General features: G+C 44.0%; 1 long non-coding RNA gene across 1 annotated transcript in view; it reads right to left on the bottom strand.

The window, feature by feature from the left end:
• LOC309350463 overlaps positions 1 to 20,933 on the bottom strand; it is a 597,274-nt gene extending 576,341 nt beyond the window's left edge. The window contains exon 1 of the long non-coding RNA XR_014160402.1: positions 20,853 to 20,933. This is a non-coding gene — a long non-coding RNA (uncharacterized lncRNA). The remainder of the gene's footprint in view (positions 1 to 20,852) is intronic.
• Between the last annotated feature and the right edge of the window lie 2,157 nt (positions 20,934 to 23,090).

Genomic DNA, 23,090 nt, shown 5'->3' with positions numbered 1-23,090 from the left:
TGCCTATAAAAGGCTCATCACAACCCAAACACCATTCTAACCATTTAAGCATCTACAGTAAAAACTGTCTTTTTTTATTTATCTAAGGTGGGGAAAGATACAAATGCAATCATAACCCCCAAGGCGAAATTTTATGGCAGTTTTCAGAACTCCTCACGATAAAAAGTGCTCAAACCTACAAACATAAAAGTTTCCTATAAAATTTGTTTTAGATACAAGTCGTAAAGCATAAATTTCTTTCCCTTTCCCTCACCCGTCTCACTAGAAGGCAGGCTTGCCCAACTGCTAGAGGTGAATGATATTACAAATCCAGTGTTCACATAATCACCATAGCATAGGCCAACCCACACAAATCTTTCTCAATGTTGAAGTGGTTCCCTGACCCTCTCTACGTTCTTAAAGACTAGGGCAATGTCTTAACCAAACAGTTATTCATCTAGCAGCAGCAATTCCCATAACTGCAATGGGTCCCCCAAAAATGTCAACGTGACTGCAAGATATTGCTGCCATTTGCAGGTTACCCTGGGCCCAGCAAACTGGGTATGTTTGGAATCCTATTTGTCTGTGAGAAAATTTCATCATAAAAAGGGTAGTCTGGATCGGAACTGCTCAAGTGGGAAATAAAATCCTATGCAAACCGGCTCTCTTAAGAGCATTGTAGCAAACCTGACGGCCAGTGGGACCACTCATAATGCGCCGAGGCCAAGACTGACTGACTTGACCTTATAAATGGTGTGAAGGAAAGGAGCAGAAAGAATTTCCACCCTTCTCTCATAGGGATGAGGGACATATTCCATTCAGTTCACATTTAAAGGCAAAACTACCGGACCTCCAGTTTCTGAAACCATGTAGGAACCAACACAGAGCTACACTGTGAATTCTCAATCTGAATCTGGCAATGCGCTGGCAGCTTTCTGAAGGATGTTGACAAGCTGGAACATGTGCAGAGTTGGGTGACAAAGATGATCAAGGGTCTGGAAACCAAGCCACATGAGGAACGGTTGAAGGAGCTGGGTGTGATGGCCTGGGACTTGGGCTCGGACTTGGAACCAGAGGATTCTCAGTCTCCACCGGATCCTTTGCCTCAGGCATCATCTGAACCAAGTCTGGGGCCTGATCCTGAAGAGTCCCAGTCTGCACAGGTTCCCCTGCAACAAACACCAGCTGGGCCGAGTCAGGGGCCTGAGCCTGCCCTGGCTCCAGATGCGGACATTACCTCTTTGCCTTCAGATGGGCCATCACTAACAGCTGCTCCACTACCAGTTGGATCATGGGAGGCTGAGGAGGCCCCTGGGTCTAGTAACCCACCAACATCTCCCGAGCTACAGAGACTAAGGTTTGAGAGAAGGAGAGAACTGAGTACTCGCAGGAGGAGTGCTCGCCTTCGGGAGAGACAGGGAGGTGAGTCACCGGTGGATCAGGACCGTCCGCAACCCCAACAAAGATTAAAGGCTGTCGGACCCTGCCCCAGGTTGCGGGAGCAACATTGCTGTATGCTAGATCTTGTACCTGTCTTTGCCTGGTCCTGCCTCGGCCCTGTTGGACTGACTCCTAGTGGAACCTTCGGATTCTGGACCGGTCCTGGACCACATTTCACAGGTTACCCCCAGGCCCAGCACACTGGGTATGTTTCGCCTGGAAAAGAGGAGGTTGAGAGGAGATATGATAGCCATCTTCAAATATCTCAAGGGCTGTCACATGGAAGATGTTTTCTCCTGTTCTGGAGGGTAGGAGCCGAACCAATGGATTCAAGTTACAAGGAAGAAGATTCTGACTAAACATCAGGAAGAACTTTCTGACAGTAAGAGCTGCTTGACAGTGAAACAGACTCCCTCAGGAGGTTGTGGACTCTCCTTCATTGGATGTTTTGAAGCAGAGTTTGGATGGATGGCCATCCATCATGGATTCCTGCATTGCAGGGAGTTGGACTATATTACCCTCAGAATCCCTTCTAACTCTTCAATCCTATGATTCTATGAAAGCCCTGAAGCACAGAAACCAACCCCAAGATCAGATCAGACTCTCGATCCCTCAGTGGGAATCAGTGTCATAGAGTTATTCCACTCAGTTCACTGTCTGAGCTGCCATGAACTGGGACTCCAAGTGACGCCAAGAGTTTTGCAGATAAATAGTCACCAAGTGTGATTATGATATTGATTCATGAGGTATTTTGCTCCTGTTTATCTTAAAGTAGGCTGTAATTACCACTGGGCCTCCCCATTTGTGTCTTATGTAAAAAACTGGCTCTCAGAGTATTAACAAGCCAGCTGTTCACATTCCTTTAATATTTCCCTGTCTCCTGCTCCATTAGACGAGGGCTGGGTCTTTAAGTACCTGCTCGATTTGTTAATTATTAGTTGGCCCTGCGTACAGGGGACTGTCCAATTGGAAAATTTCTCACTTGTGCTTGTCAGTATTTATCATCTGGGATCTCGCCTTACCACTTTAATGGATACCAATTAAAACAGAGATAAAAGAGCAAAGTTTCAAACTTGTTTAAAGGCATAGAACAAGGGAGGGGGTCTGCTAAACTTCAAGTGTACATCGTACAAACCCATGGGTGTCTGCAGAAGATAATGTTTTGGGAGCAAAAGAGTAGGAAGACTGGTGGGGGAGGGATAAAGGATTTTGGTTTTTTGCCCAACATGGCAGAGAATAATTGATTCAATGGGGAGTACCATACGTTGGGAAGACATTCACTCAGCTTGTTGAAGCTGGATTTGCCTGAGCTGATATGTTGCAGCAAATCTGTCAGTACACGTTGGATTTCCAGAATTTGGTTTTTTCCGACACCTCCCTTTCCATGGAGGCACAGATTGCAGCTATAACAAAGCGGCATTTTTTCATCTCCGCCAAGCTAAGCAGTTGGCTCCTTACCTCTCTCACCCTGACCTAGCCACTGTGATCCACGCAACGGTCACCTCCAGACTGGATTATTGTAACTCGCTCTACGTGGGGCTGCCCTTGAGACTGACCCAGAAACTCCAGCGGGTGCAGAATGCCGTGGTGAGACTCCTTACAGGGTCCTCGCTGCGGGATCACATTTACCCAGTGCTATACCAGCTGCACTGGCTCCTGGTGGAGTACAGGATCAGGTTTAAGGTCTGGTTTTAACCTTTAAAGCCCTATATGGCCTAGGACCCTCATACCTACGGGACTGCCTCTCCTGGTATGTCCCACAGAGGACCTTGTGGTCTTCAGACAAAAACATCTTGGAGGTCCCGGGCCACAGGGAGGTCAGGCTGGTCTCAACCAGAGCCAGGACATTTTCAGCTGTGGCTCCAATCTGGTGGAACGCTCTGTTACAAGAGACTAGGGCCCTGTGGGACTTGACATCTTTCTGCAGGGCCTGCAAGACAGAGCAGTTCCACCAGGCCTTTGGCCAAGTCACAACCTGACCCCCTCCTTTGGTAATCCTCACAAAACTCTAGCCCAATGGTTGCCATTAACTTGATTTGAACTGATTTTAGAATGAACTGATTTTAGAATGTTGTATTATTTTACTGTTGTTAGCCGCTCTGAGCCCGGCTTCAACTGGGGAGGGCGGGATATAAATAAAATTATTATTATTATTATTATTATTATTATTATTATTATTATTATTATTCAATAGCCGAAAGAGCCAAGTGTTTTTACCTGGTCCTAGGGTCAGCCATCCTGCGACTGTTGATGGTTTTAGCCTGTTCTTGCCCTTGTAGCACTCTGCGGCAGCAAATTACTCAAGGCAGTAAGAACAGAGAGGGATGGCAAGGAGTCCTCAATGGACCAGCCCTGCCTTATAGTAAGCTGGACCATTCAGCCCAGCACTGTCTCCACCGATGGGTGGGTGTTCCTCAGGAGCAAACCATTCCCAGCCTAGCTACCTAAGGTTGTGTTTTCTAACAGCAGGTGTCAGGAGTTGAACCTGAGATCTCACACACACAGAGCTGTTGCTCAACCGCTGTGATTTTAATATCAGTTGGACAGCCTAATCCCATCCCTGGCAGTAGCTGTCACTGGGCAAAGTACCCTGGCTGCCTTTGCAGCCTTCACAATGGGCCAAACTACATCTTCCATGGACAACACATGGTTTTCAGTGTCCTATGGTTCCTCATTGTGTAGCAAGCACACTGGAGGGGGTGAGGGATCAGCTGCTACATGTATTGGGAGTGAGGCTGCCATTGGCAGGAAAGAGGCCTCCTGCTGCCTGATGTCAATTATAGGCCTGGCCTGCCCTACCATTGGGAAGAGTGAGGCAGACACAATGGACGGCACATGCGGGGGGTGGGGGTGGCAGGGAGCAATGTGTTGCTGGAGCAAAGTTTTATGTGTTATGTTTTCATGCCCTGGCCCTCCTAAGCTAGCCGGTATCCTTCAGGTACAGTGGAGGATACTCCCCGATCACTAGTTTTGATTTAAGATCTGACTCTTAGTATATACTAATACTAATACTAATACTAATACTAATACTAATACTAATACTAATACTAAATAAATAAATAAATAACTATTTAAACCCCGCTCATCTGGCTGGGTTTCCCCAGCCACTCTGGGTGGCTTCAAACAAAACACTAAAATACAATAACCTATTAAACATTAAAAGCTTCCCTAAACAGGGCTGCCTTCAGATGTCTTCTAAAAGTTTGGTAGTTATTTTACTTTTAGAAATATCAAGCCCTCAGCTGCCTAGGACCAGTTTACTTGAGGGATCGCCTTATTGCATATTGCCCAATCAACCACTCTGATTAGCGGAACTGGTACTTTCACAAGTGCCATGTAATATTTGTTCCACACTTGCAAGAAATCAATCATTCAGCATGGCAGCCCCTAGCCTCTGGAACTCCCTGCCTCTTGATATTAGGACAGATGATTCAATCCAACTGTTTCCAATGCCTGCTAAAAACTTTTTTTTTGTTAAAGAACGTAAGAAGAGACCTACTGGATCAGGTTAAAAGCCCCTCTATCCTGTTCTCACAATGGCCAAACAGTTGCCTATAAGGAAGTCTCCCAAAAAAAAAAAGTCCACCCACACATGGAATGAAATGATGTGCACTTGTTTTCAAAATGTGTTGGTTTCATCTATATCTTTTATCATTTCTTTCTGTCTACTGTTTTAAGGTCAATTTTTATTTCTTCTTTAAAATGAATATTTTTAAATCCATTTCATGTATACCGCTTAGATTTTATAAAAAGTGGTCTATAAATCCTGTTAAATAAATAACTGACCTGCCAAGTCAGGGGTGCTTTCTGTACAAGTAGGGAGCTCTATCTTTTCCTTGGTCTCAGGTAGCAACAAATCTTGAGTAGGTCCAGATAATTGGATAGAAACATATAGTATTATCCAGGTTTCAATCCTGGGAGGTGCAACATTCCTAACAGCTTCAGATCATGCAAAGTACAAGGGGATATGCCATCCTCACACAAAATTCCCTCTTGCTTTCTGTTCAGAATTTCGAAATACAGTGGTAATACCAAATGCCTTGGTACTCAAACAACTTGGAACCCGAACATTGCAAACCCGGAAGTAAGTGTTCCGGTTTGTGAACTTTTTTCGGAAGCTGAACATGCTCCATTTTGAGTGTTACACTTCCGTTTTGAGTGCCACACTTCCGTTTTGAGTGTTACGCAGAGGTCTGTCTGTTTTTGCTATTTATTTTGCGTTTTTTGTTTTTGCGACTCTTTCGTTTTTGTGACTGTGACTGTGTAGAACCCAGTTCAGTGACTGATTGATTGATTGCGTACATTGATTATTGCTTTCATTTTATGGATCAATGGTCTCGTTAGATAGTAAAATTCATCTTAAACCGCTGTTTTAGGGGTTTGCTTTTAAAAGTCTGGAACGGATTAATCCCCTTTGCATTACTTTCTATGGTAAAGCGCGCCTTGGTTTTGGAACGCTTTGGTTTTGGAATGGACTTCTGGAACGGATTAAGTTTCAGAACCAAGGTGCTACTGTATAGGGGCTGAAATTTAAACCAGACAGCAGAAAAATGCGGAAGGGGACTAGTCTGAAAGCAGGCAGTTATTGCCCAATCGATGCACTCCATTCTTTTCAAAATGGAGGTTGAGCAACAATACCTTCCCTTCCCCAATATGACGAAGAAACAAAAGCATCTCAGTGGTTTGTGTCGCTTGGGAATGGGGTGTGCAGTTTGTGCATTCTCAATGATCGAGAGCACAATACAGGAACCCTGGAGGAAACAGCCAAGCACCTGGGACTATGGATCCCAGCTGGAGCCATAAGAGAGCTGGCTTGGCAGGAAGGTTTATTAAGCAGCCAGGGTGTTAGTGCAGAAGGGAGATGCTCACCTGCTAACCACAGCTGGAGGCACAAACACTAGGATCACTCCTAGGGGAGGTAGTAAAGGGATTAGTAGGCGTCCTGGGGAAATGGATGATATATTCCACACAGCAAAAGGGAATCTGAAATGAAAGGCCAGAGAAAAGAGTCCACTGATAAACAGGAATGGGGAACCTTTTTCAAGCAGGAGGCCCCATTCCTTCATAGACAATCTTCCAGGGGCCAGTGGAAGGCAGGGCCAGACGTGAAAGTGGGTGGAGCGCAGGTGGGACCTTGTACAGTAGGCTACATTCCTCCTCAAAGTCAGAGGTTCCTGCACACCCACATGGATCATTCTCCATCCTGGCAGTACCACAGTTCAAGGGCACATTCCAGCCAAGTAGAAGCACTTGATCACGGTGCAGACCAGGGCCAAGATGTGGGAACGTTCAGGTTTGTAGGAAAAGATATATTGAATAAGTATTATCCTTCATTCACTCATGCTAGTGAGTGATATAGCACAGCAAATTCCCCTTAATATAGCTGGAAGCTAGTTTGCAGATTGTTTTGAATCTCTTAGGATTGTTTTCTGGTGCCCCCTTTTATCCCTCCTAAAAGAAGAATTGATGCTTTTGAATTATGGTGTTGGAGGAGACTCTTGAGTGTCCCATGGACTGCAAGGAGATCAAACCTCTCCATTCTGAAGGAAATCAGCCCCGAGTGCTCACTGGAAGGACAGATCCTGAAGCTGAGGCTCCAATACTTTGGCCACCTCAAGATAAGAGAAGACTCCCTGGAAAAGACCCTGATGTTGGGGAAGATGGAGGGCAGAAGGAGAAGAGGACGACAGAGGATGAGATGGTTGGACAGTGTTCTCGAAGCTACCAGCATGAGTTTGACCAAACTGCGGGAGGCAGTGGAAGACAGGAGTGCCTGGCATGCTCTGGTCCATGGGGTCACGAAGAGTCGGACACGACTAAACGACTAAACAACAGCAACAACAAAAGAATAAAGACACGAGAGCCTTTCTGAGTAAAGTAGCAACAAATTTTACTCACATTTCAGTTCACGATTAGATCCCTGAAAGGCAGGCTTTTCTTAATAGTTAACACAATAAACTGTGAGTTCATCTCATACAGAGACTGAGCTCATGCGCTGCTGGCTGAGAGCCAGCAGACAGAAAAATTACATTTAGAGTATAAAACGGCTGCAGGAGAGCAGCATGGCATCAGAATAGCAGCAACAAGAGATCAGCAGCATCAAGCCGAACTGGAGACTGAGAAAATGGCTGCGTGACTCGACTCCCAGGTCACATGCAGGGGAAGGAGGCTCCAGACCAGTGGAACAGGAAGTTACTCTGACTGGATGTCCACCTGCCTGTGCCCACTCTAGGGAAATAAGGGATGTTACATTTGACTGCACCAACGGATTACATCCCACACAAGAGAGGTGTGGCCTGTGAGAGTGATATGGCCTGGGAAGTGGGCGTGCCCAGGGCAGAATACCATTTAGATAGATAAAGGTAAAGGGACCCCTGACCATTAGGTCCAGTCATGGCCGACTCTGGGGTTGCTTTATTGACCGAAGGAGCCAGCGTACAGCTTCTGGGTCATGTGGCCAGCATGACCAAGCTGCTTCTGGCGAACCAGAGCAGCGCACGGAAACGCTATTTACCTTCTCGCCGGAGCAGTACCTATTTATCTACTTGCACTTGACGTGCTTTCAAACTGCTAGGTTGGCAGGAGCAGGGACTGAGTAACAGGAGCTCACCCCGTCATGGGGATTCGAACCACCGACCTTCTGATTGGCAAATCCTAGGCTCTGTGGTTTAACCCACAGCGCCACCCACATCCCACCATTTAGATACCCTCCAGCATTAGTCTGACAAAAATCAGGGTGTGTGTCTTTGGTGCGGTGCTGCCGCACGAGTCAACTGATTGACACAAGAGCGCCACACCAAAAGATGAGCATCTTTTGGTGCTGCACAAGTCACCTGCAAGCATCAATACTGGCTCATCCACGGGACCTTCTGGAACCAAATTAGAAGCCAGGATGGCTTCTGTAATTCCGTGAATGTCCCGGGCAAAGAGGGACGGTTGGAGGGTATGCATTCAGCCCCTGGTTATAAAGTTCTTCACCCTTGACTAATGCTTCTAAAAGTAACACAAAATAACCAGACAGGATGGTGGTGAGGAGCCCCAAGACTCAGTGGCTCTGTTTTTGCCAGATCACACTTTGTTTTGAAAAATCTATATATCAGTGGTTTCTCGCACTCAAGTCGTAATGTTTCAGGCCTGATTCATATGTGATTCTCTGCATGCATGCCTTGCAAATGTGAGCTGAATTTACTTCAACTTCTGGCAGCGATGTAGTAACCACAACCTGCTCCCAAACACCTGGAATTCGAAGAAAAGGTTTTGTGAATGGAGTTCCAGGTTGCCTGCAGTAAATCCACTTCCCATGGGAACGGCCTTCTACTGAGCCAGCCCATTGCCCCATCTTGCTCAATATTGTCTACACTGACCTCAAGGAGCTCTCTGGGATTTCAGACATTCCCAGCCTGACCTGGGGATGTCAGGGGTCAAACCCGGGACCTTCCAAATGCAAAGCAATTCCACTGATAAACGATAAAGCCCATTGTTCTAGGAGGGCTTTCCAAGGCCACATAGTGGGCATCAAAGCCCAATTCTTCTACCTTCTAGAGCAACATGGACGGAATCTAAAGTGTGTGCTGGAGAGTCCCTTGGGTGCTAAGGAGCCTTCAGCAGACAAGTCCTAATGAAGCCACGTTAAAAATCTGCAATAAATTAATGAGAACGTTCCTTTTAGCAGCAATCATCCATACACTCCATTTGAGAGCCCCTTTTAATTATTGTTACTAATGGTAGAGTTTTGGGGTCACTGCTTTCCAGAAGAAGGAAGCTGAAAACTCCTTTCTGCTTGAAGCCAAGCAGCGAGCGGAATCGGCATCTTGCATATCTGGAACAACTAATATTTATTACCTAGAAGTCCCGCTTCATTTTGAGCAGCTGGGCAAGGGCATTGCCTCATTGGGATGCAAAGGAGAGCCTTTGTGATTAGCTTTATTTTGTGCTCACTCTTGCTTTTACTACTTCCCACATCTTCTGCTAAAATAATTGGTTTACAATGCTTCTGGAATCTCTGCTATCGCCTCCCAAGACTCTGCCCCTCCATTGTTTACTGTTATTAATTGCTACCCACATTTGCATGTTCTGTTTGATTGGCTAAACTCAACAGGTTTTTTTCCTTCCAGGATTTGATGTGTCATTTTCTCTCAAGGGAGAAGAAGGAAGAAGACCTGCCTGAAAGTGCAGAATAGTATTATTATTATTTTAAACTGACCCCGGCACATTGACCCATCAGCATCCTTGAACAACCAAGGAACCTGCACAACTCCATGACTTCAGCGTTTTAGATGCCAGCTTGAAACTGGTTACTGTTCAAGGATGGCCCTGAGGAAGAGCTCTGTCTTAAACATATTGAGCTTATTATTATTATTATTATTATTATTATTATTATTATTATTTAAAAAACCCTCTGGTGCAGAGGCATCTATTGGTAGATCCAGGGCCGTCTTTAGCATATGCACCACCAGGGTGCAAAGATCCACCCAGCGCCCCCAAATTTAGTTTAGCCACCCCTATTTTGGGGGGGAGCAAACTCAAAGTTGCTGAGCTTTTTGTGGGAAGGAAAATCGCTCACCTGTAACAATGATGCAGCAGAAATAACTGCTTTTGTTTCCTGACTCATTGGGAATATTTGACACTACGGAGTAACAGAGCGATGGGGGGGCAGAGACTTTCGTTCCATTAATTTTCACTGCCGCTGATCCAGAGGGACTGGTATACAGTAGGTAAACATTTGGCGCCCCCCCCCATAATTTGGTGCCCCCCAGGAAAAGACAGCACCTCTTGCACCCCCAGGTAAAGACGGCTCTGGGTAGATCTCTGGCAGTAGTGGATGGCATGGTGGGGTGGAGGTACTTACCTGACCTCCTGGCAGGTGAGTCATTGCTGCTTGTTGGGAGTGGTGAGGTCAGCGCAGTGCAAACACACCAGTGGAACCAATCCAGTGTTCCTGCCAGGCTGTTTGCACCACACTTCCAGTTCCTCTCCACACAGTTAGCAGCAATGACTCACCGGCAAGGAGGTTTGGGGTTGTTTGGGAGTGGTCAGAGTCCAGAAGGCTCATCCCTAGCTTCAACTCCCCACCACCACAATCCTGCCCCCTCTAACTGGATATGAATATTGGGGGGGGGGGTTCAAACCCTCCAAGTGTGCCTGTTTCCCAGGGACAGTCCCAGATTTACAGAAGCCATCCCAGTTTCTGATTTGATCCTAGAATGTCCTGCTTTTTCTTGCTGTTGTTTAGTCATGTCCAACTCTTCGTGACCCCATGGACCAGAGCACGCCAGGCACTCCTGTCTTCCACTGCCTCCCGCAGTTTGGTCAAACTCATGCTTTTACCTTCGAGAACACTGTCCAACCATCTCGTCCTCTGTCGTCCCCTTCTCCTTGTGCCCTCAATCTTTCCCAACATCAGGGTCTTTTCCAGTGAGTCTTCTCTTCTCATGAGGTGGCCAAAGTATTGGAGCCTCAGCTTCAGAATCTGTCCTTCCAGTGAGCACTTGGGGCTGATTTCCTTCAGAATGGATAGGTTTGATCTTCTTGCAGTCCATGGGACTCTCAAGAGTCTCCTCCAGCACCAGAATTCAAAAGCATCAATTCTTCGGCGATCAGCCTTCTTTCTGGTCCAGCTCTCATTTCCATACATCACTACTGGGAAAACCATAGCTTTAACTAGACAGACCTTTGTCGGCAAGGTGATGTCTCTGCTTTTTAGGATGCTGATGTCTCTGCTTTCCTTTTAGGATGCCCCTATTTTCACCTGAGAAATGTTGGAGGGTATGGAGTTATGTGACCCTCGAGCCAAGGAGATAAGTAGCTATACAACTTTTAGGAGACACCTGAAGCTAGCCATGTATAGGGAAGCTTTTTTTAATGTTTAATGTTTTATTGTGCTTTTATATTGTTGGAAGCCACCCAGAGTGGATATGGAAGTTCTCAGTGGTGCCAATGATAACTCCTTCTTTTTTACTTATCCTCATAGGTGCATGGGGGATATTTAGAGGTGGGTGAGCAATGCCTTGGGATGGGAGGGACAACTCCCCTCTCCTCACATACTGTGGTCCCAGTCACAACCACACACCATGACTACAGGTAATTTAATAAAAACAAGAGAGGTAACAGCACACTGTGCGTTAAGCCTAATGTGTTGTATGACCTTATGTGCAGAATACAGAGGAGACAAGTGACTGAGGAAAAGCAAAGCCCTGCCCCCAGAGGTATTCGGCTGGCCAGTCTGAGAAACGGTGTTAAATAGGATTTCACTCCATCCAGCCAAGCAATTTTGACTCTCTTTGCATAAGCGAATATGGCCCAGAGAACAATATAAAAGGCATGCGATGCTGCGGAAGCTAAGTGGATACAGCTCTAGAAGTTGCCCAAATTGGACACCACCTGGGAACCATAGGTAAGCAGCTCAGAGCTCCTGGAAAGAAGAGTGGCATATAAGAAGTAATGGCAATGATCAACAATGGCAGGGGAGCAAATCTGAATAATAGAGGATATTTACTTATAGAAAGGAAAGTTGGCACTTCATGCTTGCGTTATACCTGCTGTCAGCTAGACCCTGGAGTTCATTCTCTCCAGCTGTGTGTCTATCACCATCACACACACACACACACACACACACACACACACAAGCCCCATGTTTGTTTCCTTTTAATTTTAATCAGAGGGTGGCTCTCAGCTTCCCATCGGAATGAAATAGTAATGATTTTAGCAGGCATTGTTTGTATTATTCATTGCTCTTGGCAAAGCAAACACCGATCTTATTATAATGCCACTGTTAAGATTTTGATAGCATAATGAAACCACCTGGATATACAGCAAACTCCGAGTCCTTGATAAGGTAATCTCTTTGTTTACAAGAGACAGAGTGTCAAAAATCCACCCGTTGCCAACAAATTTCACGCATCGTTCCCAGGACAGCAAATGGGAACCTGAGCACACTTGTTATCAACTCTTTTTTTGTTTTGATTTGTTTTCTTTTTGTTTTACTTATCAGATTTATAAGCCACCTTTCCTCCCGTAGGAACCAACTGATTTATGGTTTATGATCAATTGCAATTCATAGCAGAGGGGTGGATGGCCTTTGAAACCCACCTAAACATTCCACAGAAGAAATGGCGAGGAATTGTTGAGTTATTCTTTGGTGAAATGTTATTAATTTAAATTTGTAGCTCAGCCTGAGTTGAAGGTTCAGGCTGGGTAATAACGAATCAATTTCCATCGCAGAGTAAAGAAAGCTTTCCGGGGAGATCAGTTGGGCCAATTTCTCAGTAAACATGAGAAGGAGTCAAGTGTCAAAGAGATTACAACTACACAGATACATTTTACTGAAACAGAATAGTATCTAGTCATTCATCTACGGATGCCATCAGGAATGGACCAGAGTCTGACTGAGGAAATAGGTGAATCTATTTGTTCTCCATTTCTCATTTTTTCATTCTCTTTGCCCCATTTTTACATCTGTTTGCATTTTTTTAAAAAAGTATGTGCAAACATTTGTATGCTGTGCTTTATGCAGGCTAGTTGATTTTGACACTGACAGAATTAACCTTAAGTTACAAACTGAAGGATCCCTGCTGCTGCACTTCCAACAGAAAATCCATTACAGTCCATTGTTCAACAGGGTTCCTCCTTTGATTTCCCTGCAGTGCCAAACTGCTTTTCAACCACCGCAAGCACAGACATGAAAGCAGTTTTGCAAGCCACTATTGCTAGCAGGTATTTCTGCTGGAGATGGGACAGTGGGGAATGAAGGAGAAATCCTACATGGAATGGATACCCGCAGGGCAGGCGGGAAGAGGCAAAGTTTCGGCAAGCCCTCAATCTGTCTCCTGCTTGTCACTGAAGCTTCTCCCTGACCAGGGAGCAGAAGAGAAGTTGGTAACAGGCATTCAGATTCCTTCTGGCCCCAACTCTCCCCAACCCCCTCCTGTTGTTGCTGCCTTCTTTCTGCTACTGCCATAAACAAATGCAATAAACTAGGCCACTGGTTTGCCCCAGTTTTCTGGCAGCCATGCTCATTTTCCCTTGCCACTTCTTCCTTCCACTTGACAGACAAAAATGGAAAGAGAGCTTTTTGCCAGAACTGTCCCCAAAAAAGAAAGAAAAAAAGACAGAAGGCCTTGGAGCTGAAACATAACTTACAAATTTTTAGAGCTCAGATCCAAGCGAGACCAACAAAAGTGACTCATTTGGAGCCCCCTAGTTTCCTGGGCACAGAGGTGCATGTCATTCTTCTCTGCTTGAGTAGAAATGCTATATCGATCTCCTCTTGGAATTTCTAGAAATCCGTCCTCATATTTCCAGCAGACCACCCCAGAGAGCTACATGTCAGAAGGCAGGGAAGATCACTGAAGGTTTGCCCTACATTCCTGGAAACTGAGTGCTTACTTCAACCAGTTTTTCCTAAACAATAAGAAGATAAGAACACAAGAAGAGCCATGATGGTTCAGGTCAAAGGCTCATCTGGTTCAGGGCTCTGTTCTCACAGTAGCCAACCAAATGTCCCCAGTGAGAAACCTGCCAGCAGAAACCGAGGACAATGGTTTCCCCACCTGTGATTCCATGCAACTGGAATTCAAAGGCATACTAGCTCCAGCAGTGGAGGTATAATATAAGAAATGCTTTTGGCTACATCAATGTTGATTATCTATAGATATAAATTGACTTTATTCCATTTACATTCCTAAGAATTTGGGTTGGGGTTGATGACAACTCTGTAAGCTCATCAAGAGGCCAATGATTTCAGAAGTTCAGGAAACCCTGGTTCAAGTCCTAAATAGGCCCAGAGACCCATCAACTCTACCCAAACAATACAAGTCAAGAGGAATGCTGGTCATTTTGTGAGTGGCCATTCTCTGACTGCAGCCATTTTGTGGCTGGCCATTTGTACACAGCAGCCATTTCGTGGCGACACCCTTGACACCTTCTCCAGATTTAATACATACAAATGGGTACAGATGTTGTTGCTCACCAACATCTGGAGGGAAACAAATTCTCCATCTCTGGCACACAGTCCAGGGAATCCTAAACTATGATTCTACACAGACTTACCTCGACAAAAAAACCCCCTGAAAATAGGGGAACTTAATTCTAAATAGACATACATAGGTTTTTGTTGTTATCTCTTCCAGGAAAAAAAAGAAAAGCCTATAGGGTTGATGCGTAGGGAAAATGTGCCTTTTATGGTGTGGTCGAAATCCCCATTGTAAGGTTCTTACTTCATCATAACATTCAACTCTTCTACTTTTCACAAGTCAACTTCTTCTTTTTCCCCATCTTCAAACCTCGATATCACAAGTTCATTTTCCTTATTGTGCAGAAAGTCCAGAAGGGGTTGCCAATCATTAAGTTTTTTAAAGCTATTAGATGGCAAATCAGAAGTTTTCTCCCTTTTTCTTCTCTATCTATTTTCTTTTAATTTTTATGTTAAAAAAATGCTCAATCTTTGATGCTTATTTTTTGGGGGTGTAGTTATTCTTTCAAGCTTTAATAAAAATTCAACTGCAAAAAAAACACACAACAGTCCTGATTGTAAGGCAGTTTTTCATGCCAGCAACGTCTCAAAAGGTATGGGGATAATAGCATTTGCTCTTGCAGTATCAACCATCACACTGATACAACACTGTAAGTGTAGGTGTTTATCCCAACTGATGGCTTGCACTAGAATTTAAATTGTTTTCAATTTCTCTTATAAATAAACTGCCTAAAAAGAAAATATGTAGTTGTTTCTCAACAGCAGCGAGATTTCTTCTAGCCCAGGTTTGGAAACAGCAGCAATTACCAACAGTAGAAGAATGGCGACAGAAGGTAATGGAATATGCAGAAATAGCCAAACTAACAGGGGAAATTCGACAACAAAGCGAGGAAACATTTCAAAAAAAATGGGAAAAATTTATGTTGTATATAGGAAAGATAAGATGAAATAGTAAAACCAGTAGAATTGGAAACAAACCTCATAACGGGAAAGATTAAGAAAAGTGATGGATAATGAAAATAAGAAGAAGCAAAATGTATAAGGAAACTAATATAGCTAACAGTAGTCGTAAATGAATACAGACAGACGACAAGAATTGTATAAACATGAGGACTTACTTGTTTATGGATACACTATGGACAAATATGGAAAATGAATAACAGTATATAAAATGGAAGAAAATAATGCGATAAAATTATATGTGATCTAAAAAACCAGAAGAAGGAAGGAGGGAAGTCAGCTCTGAAGAGCAAGTATAAATGTAAAATGTAATGCAATATGTGTATGTGGAGTATCTAATTGAAAAACTAATAAAGATTATTTTTTAAAAAATACGTAGTTGTTTCTAATGGCTTTTACATGCTCAATAGTTGTTACTGTTTTATACATGTTTCCGTTGCATTGCGAAATCACTTTGAGCTTTCCCCCCCCCCCTAGGAAGCATTTTGCAAACGAAACAACGGCAATGACCACAACAGCAGCAGCAGCAACAACAGAAGGAGCTTTGCATCAGCCTTGCACACATCCCATCCCCAGCAAGAGAGGCGATGTGAATATATGCAAATTCCATCGAAAGGCACTGGGACATTAGCCCGGGAACCTGACATGTAAATTAATTTCACTGCTCATTTTACTTTAAAATCACTGTTTCCCCCCCACGCTGCTGCATATGTGGGCTATGACTCTATCTTGTATTACCTTTCGGGTAAGGTTTAAAGCGGGAAGCCATGCAGAATAAATGCAAAGGGCGGAGGAGTGGGGGAGAATGCACATATGTTGTCAAGATCAGAACATTGGGGATGCTAAATAAAAAACCTCGTAGGGCTTGGTTATTCTGCTTTCTACTTTTGACTCCTACCTAGAGAACAAATACTCAGGCGCTGCAATGAGGGGGTTGACTCTGATGATCCCTCTGGGCTTGTCATGTTGCCAGCACTGTGGAGGGGACTCTCAGGGACGCCACTGGGCAGCTATATGTCTTGGGGACTTACGTTTCCTTTCTTTCCTATTAACAAAGGAGATTTTGTACCTGGATTTTTAAAAGAAGAAGAAGAAGAAGGCAAGGAAGACAGTTAATTATAGCTTAAGCTTCATATGCAGAGTTAATGAATTTTAACATGCACCAATTAATAACTAATTGAGTTTTGTGTCTTTGCAGCAAATGGAAGTTGGGGGGAGCATTCAAGGAGGGGAAATAGGTCTTGAAAGGGTTGGCTGCTTTAACTGTAATGCTGTTGGATCCATCTGGAAAAAGAATCTGCTTCTTTTGCCTTGTTTGTAATGATGTTCTCTCAACTAATATATATATATATTATGGAGAAATAGGTGCTTGTGAGGGAATTAGGGGCTGTAGGGTGGGGGGTTGCCAAATATCTCAATTTCAGTTTCTCTCCATTTCCTTCTTTCTTTCTTTCTTTCTTTCTTTCTTTCTTTCTTTCTTTCTTTCTTTCTTTCTTTCTCTCTCTCATCCAGTTTTCCACATTCCCATATTGGTTTGCATTTTATTTAAAATTTTAAATAAGTCCTCAGGAAAATTCATCAGCATGTTAGGTCAAATTTCTCCAAATATACCAATTTGTGCGCAATTTCAGCTGATGAACATAATTCCGCAAATCAATTTTGCCTAATTGTAATGCATTTTTCAACGCTATCATATACAGTGGATGCTCGGGTTGTGAACGTGATCCGTGCAGGAGGCACGTTCGCAACCTGCAGCATTCGCAACCCACAGCGCCGTGTCTGTGCACACAGGGGTCACAATTCGGCATTTCTGTGCATGCGCAAAGCGCGATTTAGCGCTTCTACGCATGCGTGAGCATCGAAACCCGGAAGTAACCCGTTCTGGTACTTCGGGTTTGGCGCGGTGTGCAACCCGAAAACTCACAGCCTGAAGCATCTGTAACCCGAGGTATGACTGTATTATTATTATTATTATTATTAACCCACTCTTCACTCTAAGGTCCCAGAGTGGGTTATAGCATTAAAACTTTTAAAAAACATTTTAAAACAACAGTTTCTACAGACATAGCATTGCTTGAAACATCAAATACAGTGGTACCTCGGTTTAAGAACTTAATTCATTCTAGAGGTCTGTTCTTAACCTGAAACTGTTCTTAACCTGAGCCTCCTGCTGCTGCCGCACCGCCACCACATGATTTCCGTTCTCATCCTGAAGCAAAGTTCTTAACCTGAAGTACTATTTCTGGGTTAGCGGAGTCTGTAACCTGAAGCGTCTGTAACCTGAAGCATATGTAACCCGAGGTACCACCACTGTATTGGGAAATGGGGAGAAGAGACATGGAAACACCAAGTTAAAATCACATCTGAACAGAAGCCACCCAGGTCCAGGGGCAAACTGATTAAGTAAAATCTGAGTTTTGTAGGTAAGTTTGAGTGGGCCCTAAGAAGTAGGCCAGCAATGGATTCACCATCAAGGCCATCAAAGCACTCCTACAGATCCTGCCCTCTTTCCTGAAATTCACACAAAGAGCTGAAATTCAGTAAGCATAGGAGTGCATCCAGGTCTTTTGCACAATGTGCTTCTGATATGTGCACACACAAGAAGGGGGCAAGTCTGTACAACGACCCTGTGAAAACGCACCAATTTCATATATATACTGTATTTTTTGCTCTATAAGACTCACTTTTTCCCCTCCTAAAAAGTAAGGGGAAATGTGTGTGCGTCTTATGGAGCAAATGCAGGCTGCGCAGCTATCCCAGAAGCCAGAACAGCAAGAGGGATTGCTGCTTTCACTGCGCAGCGATCCCTCTTGCTGTTCTGGCTTCTGAAATACAGAATATTTTTTTTCTTGTTTTCCTCCTCCAAAAACTAGGTGCATCTTGTGGTCTGGTGCGTCTTATAGAGCGAAAAATACGGTATATTTCCCCCTTACCCAGAATGGCATAAACAGTATTAAGATCTCCCCGTGGCTGGCAGTTTCCAGCCTCCTCTTCTAGATCAGACAGTTAAATATAACACGAGCCAAGAGGGAAGGGCTGGAAGCATGATAGTGACAATTTCACATGATAATAAAGTCAGAAGAACAGTAAATATCAAAGCCCTGCTCAGTCAGACATAGGAAGGTTTAGATCATTTAAATCCCTCAGCTAAAAGATGGCAAATGCCAGGAATGAATGCAGAATTCTAAGCAACTGATATAAAGGAACCAGCATAGCCAAAGGTAAATAGGTACCAAGGTGTGCAAAGAGATCAGGGAGGAAATTTTGGAATTGCATGGGAAATTCTCTACCAGCATTACGGACAGAGAAGGAACTTGATTCGGTTAGCATTTAAAGGTGGACGTACTTAATTCACATTTTCTGAAACAAGATCCACAAACCGAAATACAGCCTTCCTTGGAAATTCACACGTCCCCGAATTTTGCAGTGCATCTCCCCATTTTTTACACACTCGGGTATATTTACACAGTAGGATAAAGTGTGCATATAAATGGACATATTAGCAAAAACAACATACAAAAAAACACATTAAATTTGGGGGAAGTACTTGCAACAATGTGTCTATTAGTCATACAAAAAATGCTTTTGTTAGGAGAAATCCACACCGAAATGCTGATTGGTTTTCATGGGAACAACGGCAGCAGCAAATTGCTGCAGAAATGTGGAGAGATGAATTTAAGACTGGAAAAAAAATGAGAAATGTAGAGACCTGGAAATTGACAGATTTGACCATCACTACAACTCCTCTGCATGAATTGTAGTTCATGGCACTGATGGGGATGAGAAAAGCTCCTGATGTGCTCACAAACTTTTGCTTAAGGCAGAGGGAGCTGGTGGGCAGGAAGCTCAGTGCCCCTCCTGACCATATTTCTACACTCTAATTTAAACCTGTGATAAAATAAGGGCTCCAAAGAAGGTCTGGAGGGTGACAATGAGAGAAGGGGAGCTTTCTGTCGTAGCTTCCTATCTATGAAATGCTTTCTCCCCATGGAAATGAATTCCACTCAGTCTTCTCTTGCTTTCCATGGGACTTAACTGTAGTTATCATTTGTTGGGCTGGCAATACCAGCAACCTTTAATATAGTAGACAGAAGGCCACTCGATTAAATGTTCTGTAAACCTAATCCACTAAAAGTCAGTGGGTAAACTCTCTTGCTGGGACTATACGTCTCTGTGTGTGTTCCTGTTGGGCTGGTTCAAGGATATATGCAGCTGGCAAGTCTGGCAGAATTTGAGAGGGGGTCCTAATGGATGGAAAGTGTCATTATATCATTTACTCACCAGGTGGCATTGAATTAAGTTTAATCTGGGTGGAATCAGGGGCTTCCTGCTGCTGTTCGGTTCTTATTTGACAATAAAGTTCTCGTCTAATTCATCAATGGTGTGTCCTCCAAGTCTTCAGTGGCACCTTTGAGCTAGGGGCTGGCAATCTTCTAAATAAATTTACTACCCAAAATTATTTGGGGGAAACCAGAATAGTTAAACAGGTATAACCAATATAGGTCTTAAAGAAGTACCTACTGAGGCTTCTGTGCAGTTGTTTCTGAACAACACTCGGTGTCTGCAACATGCAACAGAATCCTATGCATGTTTATACAGAAGGAAGCCCTCATGGACTTACTCCCTGACAGAACAAGCCTTGCTGCCAATACTGAGGCTCTGCAGAGTGACAGAGCCACTAGTGCAGCGGCAACCTGGGCACCCATTGGGAGAGCGGGCAGGCAAACTGGGCCCAATGGGCCCAGCTATGGGACTCACTCAGGATCCAGCAAACCCCAGCCCAGTTCAGCACTCCCTGGTGTGAAGATCAAAACAGCTTGATGAAATGTTCTCCCTTTCTGAAAATGCTGATCCATCAAGATGAAAACTTTGGATGTTTATTATTGCATACCCTCCAACATTTCTCTGATGAAAACAAGGTTGTCCTAGTCCATAATCAACACCATCATCATCATTTTATTCAAACCCCACCCATCTGACTGGATTGCCCCAGCCTCTCTGAGTAGCTTCCAACATTAAAAAAAAAACACCCCCCAACATAATAAAACTATACAGGGCTGCCTTCAGATGTCTTCTAAAGGATATACATCTCCTAGGCTTGGGGCAGTCGCATAATTCCATACTCTCCAATATTTCTCCGATGAAAATAGGGATGTCCAGGAGACTCTTGAGAGTCCCATGGATTGCAAAGATCAAACCTATCCATTCCTCAGGAAATCAGCCCTGAGTGCTCATTAGAAGGACAGATCCTGAAGCTGAGGCTCCAATACTTTGGCCACCTCATGAGAAGAGAAGACTCTCTGGGAAAGACCCTGATGTTGGGAAAGAGTGAGGGCACAAGGAGAAGGGGACGACAGAGGGCGAGATGGTTAGACAGTGTTCTCAAAGCTACCAGCATGAGTTTGACCAAACTGCGGGAGGCAGTGGAAGACAGGAGTGCCTGGTGTGCTCTGGTCCATAGGGTCACGAAGAGTCGGACATGACTAAATGACTAAACAACAACAACAAGTTTTGCAGAACATTCCAGAATCAAATCAGAAACCGGGATGGCTTCTGTAAATCCAGGACTGTCCCTGGAAAATAGAGACACTTGATCCCAGAATGCCCCACTTTTCCTTAGGATGCCCCCATTTTCATCAGAGAAATGTTGGAGGGTATGGAGTTATGTGACACACACACCCCCCCGAGCCAAGGAGATAAGTAACTATACAACCTTTAGAAGACATCTAAAGGCAACCTTGTATAGGGAAGTTTTTAAATGTTTTATGTTCTATTGTGTTTTTATATATGTTGGTAGCTGCCCAGAGTGGCTGGGGCAACCCTGTCGGGCAGGGTGCAAATATAGTAGCAGTAGTAGCAGTAATAGAATAGGACACCCCTATTTTCATTGGAGAAATGTTGGAGGGTATGGAAATAGGGACACTTGGAGGGTTGTTAACACCCTCTAAGAAACCTTAACAACAACAGCAACAACAACAACAACACAAGAATATCATAACAACAATTTTGGGGCAGGTCAAATTCTCTCTGTGAGGTTCTTAGTCTCAAGAAGTAGCCTCACAGTAAGAACATGTGTGTTGTTTTTTGATGTCCAGGCAAAAAGCGATAATACATTTGATGGCGGCCAGTCGAAGCTTAAAACAACTTAGGAACTTTGAGCAAGCATTTCTGTTCACACCAGTACCAGCCTGATAAATACACACACCGACTGTGATTTTTCTCGTAACAAATGGCAAAAGATATGCTGGTGACAAGTCAGGTAGTTGTGGTAAAAGATGACTTTATTGCTTCCCTATAAGCCTGCTTCCAAAGCCTCAGCCCCACCAATCACAGGCCAAGCGAGATCATTAGTTTTTGCACATGGCAGCAATGAAGTTGTCTCTACAGGTAAATCATCCCAGGATTTTTATAATCTGAGATAAAATTTTCAAACATTTCCCCCCTAAGTTCTCTTGGTTTAAGGTTTTAATCTTTGATTATTTATTGTACAGTCGTTTTTGAAGAGCACGACGACTAGGACAATATACACAGTGGTTATGGCTGGCAAAACTGTGCATGACAATACTGTATTTTTTAAAAATAAAAACCTTTAGTGGGTTTTGTAGGATAACAATGATCTTTCGCTTGCAAGTCCAACAGGACAAATAAAAAGCAGAGACACTGTCCAATGCACATTGTGGTCGCCCACCCATTAAACCGGCAGATAAATATTCTTTAGAAGCTGGATCCAAGAAAGAGCGTAAGATATCAATTTCCCCGTTTCCCCGACAAGGCTTCCAATGCATTTTATTCAAAAGAACATATTTTCTAGTGTTCTCTGTGATTGCAAGAGACAGAAAGCTATGTTAAGTTTCTGCCAGGATTAAATGTTGTTTCGAACTGTTATGTGAAAGATTTACCCTTTCTCTTTGTGCTGCCGTTGAAAGCGGGGATTGGGGCTGCAATTCTGCAATTTTCCGAGTTAAAGATATTGCTCTGCAAATTGTAGGGACCTCTCCGAGATATTATTCTTGTTTGATGTTCAGACAAAATGAAATAGGCATTTCAAAAATTGGGCATCCTCTGTTAAGCCCACCCTGCATTCGGAATGGATTGAGAAATGGCACTATATAGCTCCTACCTTAACTGGGAAAAGAGGCAATATAGAGTGCTTTTTCATTCTTCCTCTCTGCCAGGTTCATGGTATGCACTGGGGACTTGGCGGCACATCTTGCCACCACCTGGATTGCAGGAAGTTGCTCTTATCTTCAGTGCCCCAGCATGCTGTCTCTTCATTTCCAAGAAAAAGTAGCCTTTGCACTACTTGGACTTGATGGCCCTACTTGGACTCGATGGCCCTTGTGGTCTCTTCCAACTCTATGATTCTATGATTCTATGATTCACTCATGGAAGGAGACAGATCATGAACCAGCAAGGTGTTACTATTAGTAAATAAAGCCCTTAACAACTTGGGACCAATTTACCTGATAGGTCTTCTTCTTCTTCTTCTTCTTCTTCGGCGATCCCTCATAGCCAAGTAAAATTGTCTTCCATAAACACTGTTTTAACAGTGAGTCTGTAAGTGACTGTGGAGGCCAATTCTGGATCCACACGTCCTTCCACAGTGGGGACATAGGTTTCCGGGCAGGAGTTGATCACAGCGAGGGTTTGTCAAGCATGCCTTCCTCTTAGCACATTTCTCTCCCTTTTGTCCTGAGTTCGAGCGTCTTCAAATCTGTTCTCCAATCGGAGTGCTTGCAGG

The sequence above is a fragment of the Podarcis erhardii genome (assembly GCF_964252035.2).
Source record: "Podarcis erhardii genome assembly, chromosome: 9".
NCBI classification, from domain to species: domain Eukaryota; kingdom Metazoa; phylum Chordata; class Lepidosauria; order Squamata; family Lacertidae; genus Podarcis; species Podarcis erhardii.
The sequence above is the reverse complement of the archived record's forward strand: the minus strand, read 5'-3'. Positions and strand labels throughout refer to the sequence as shown.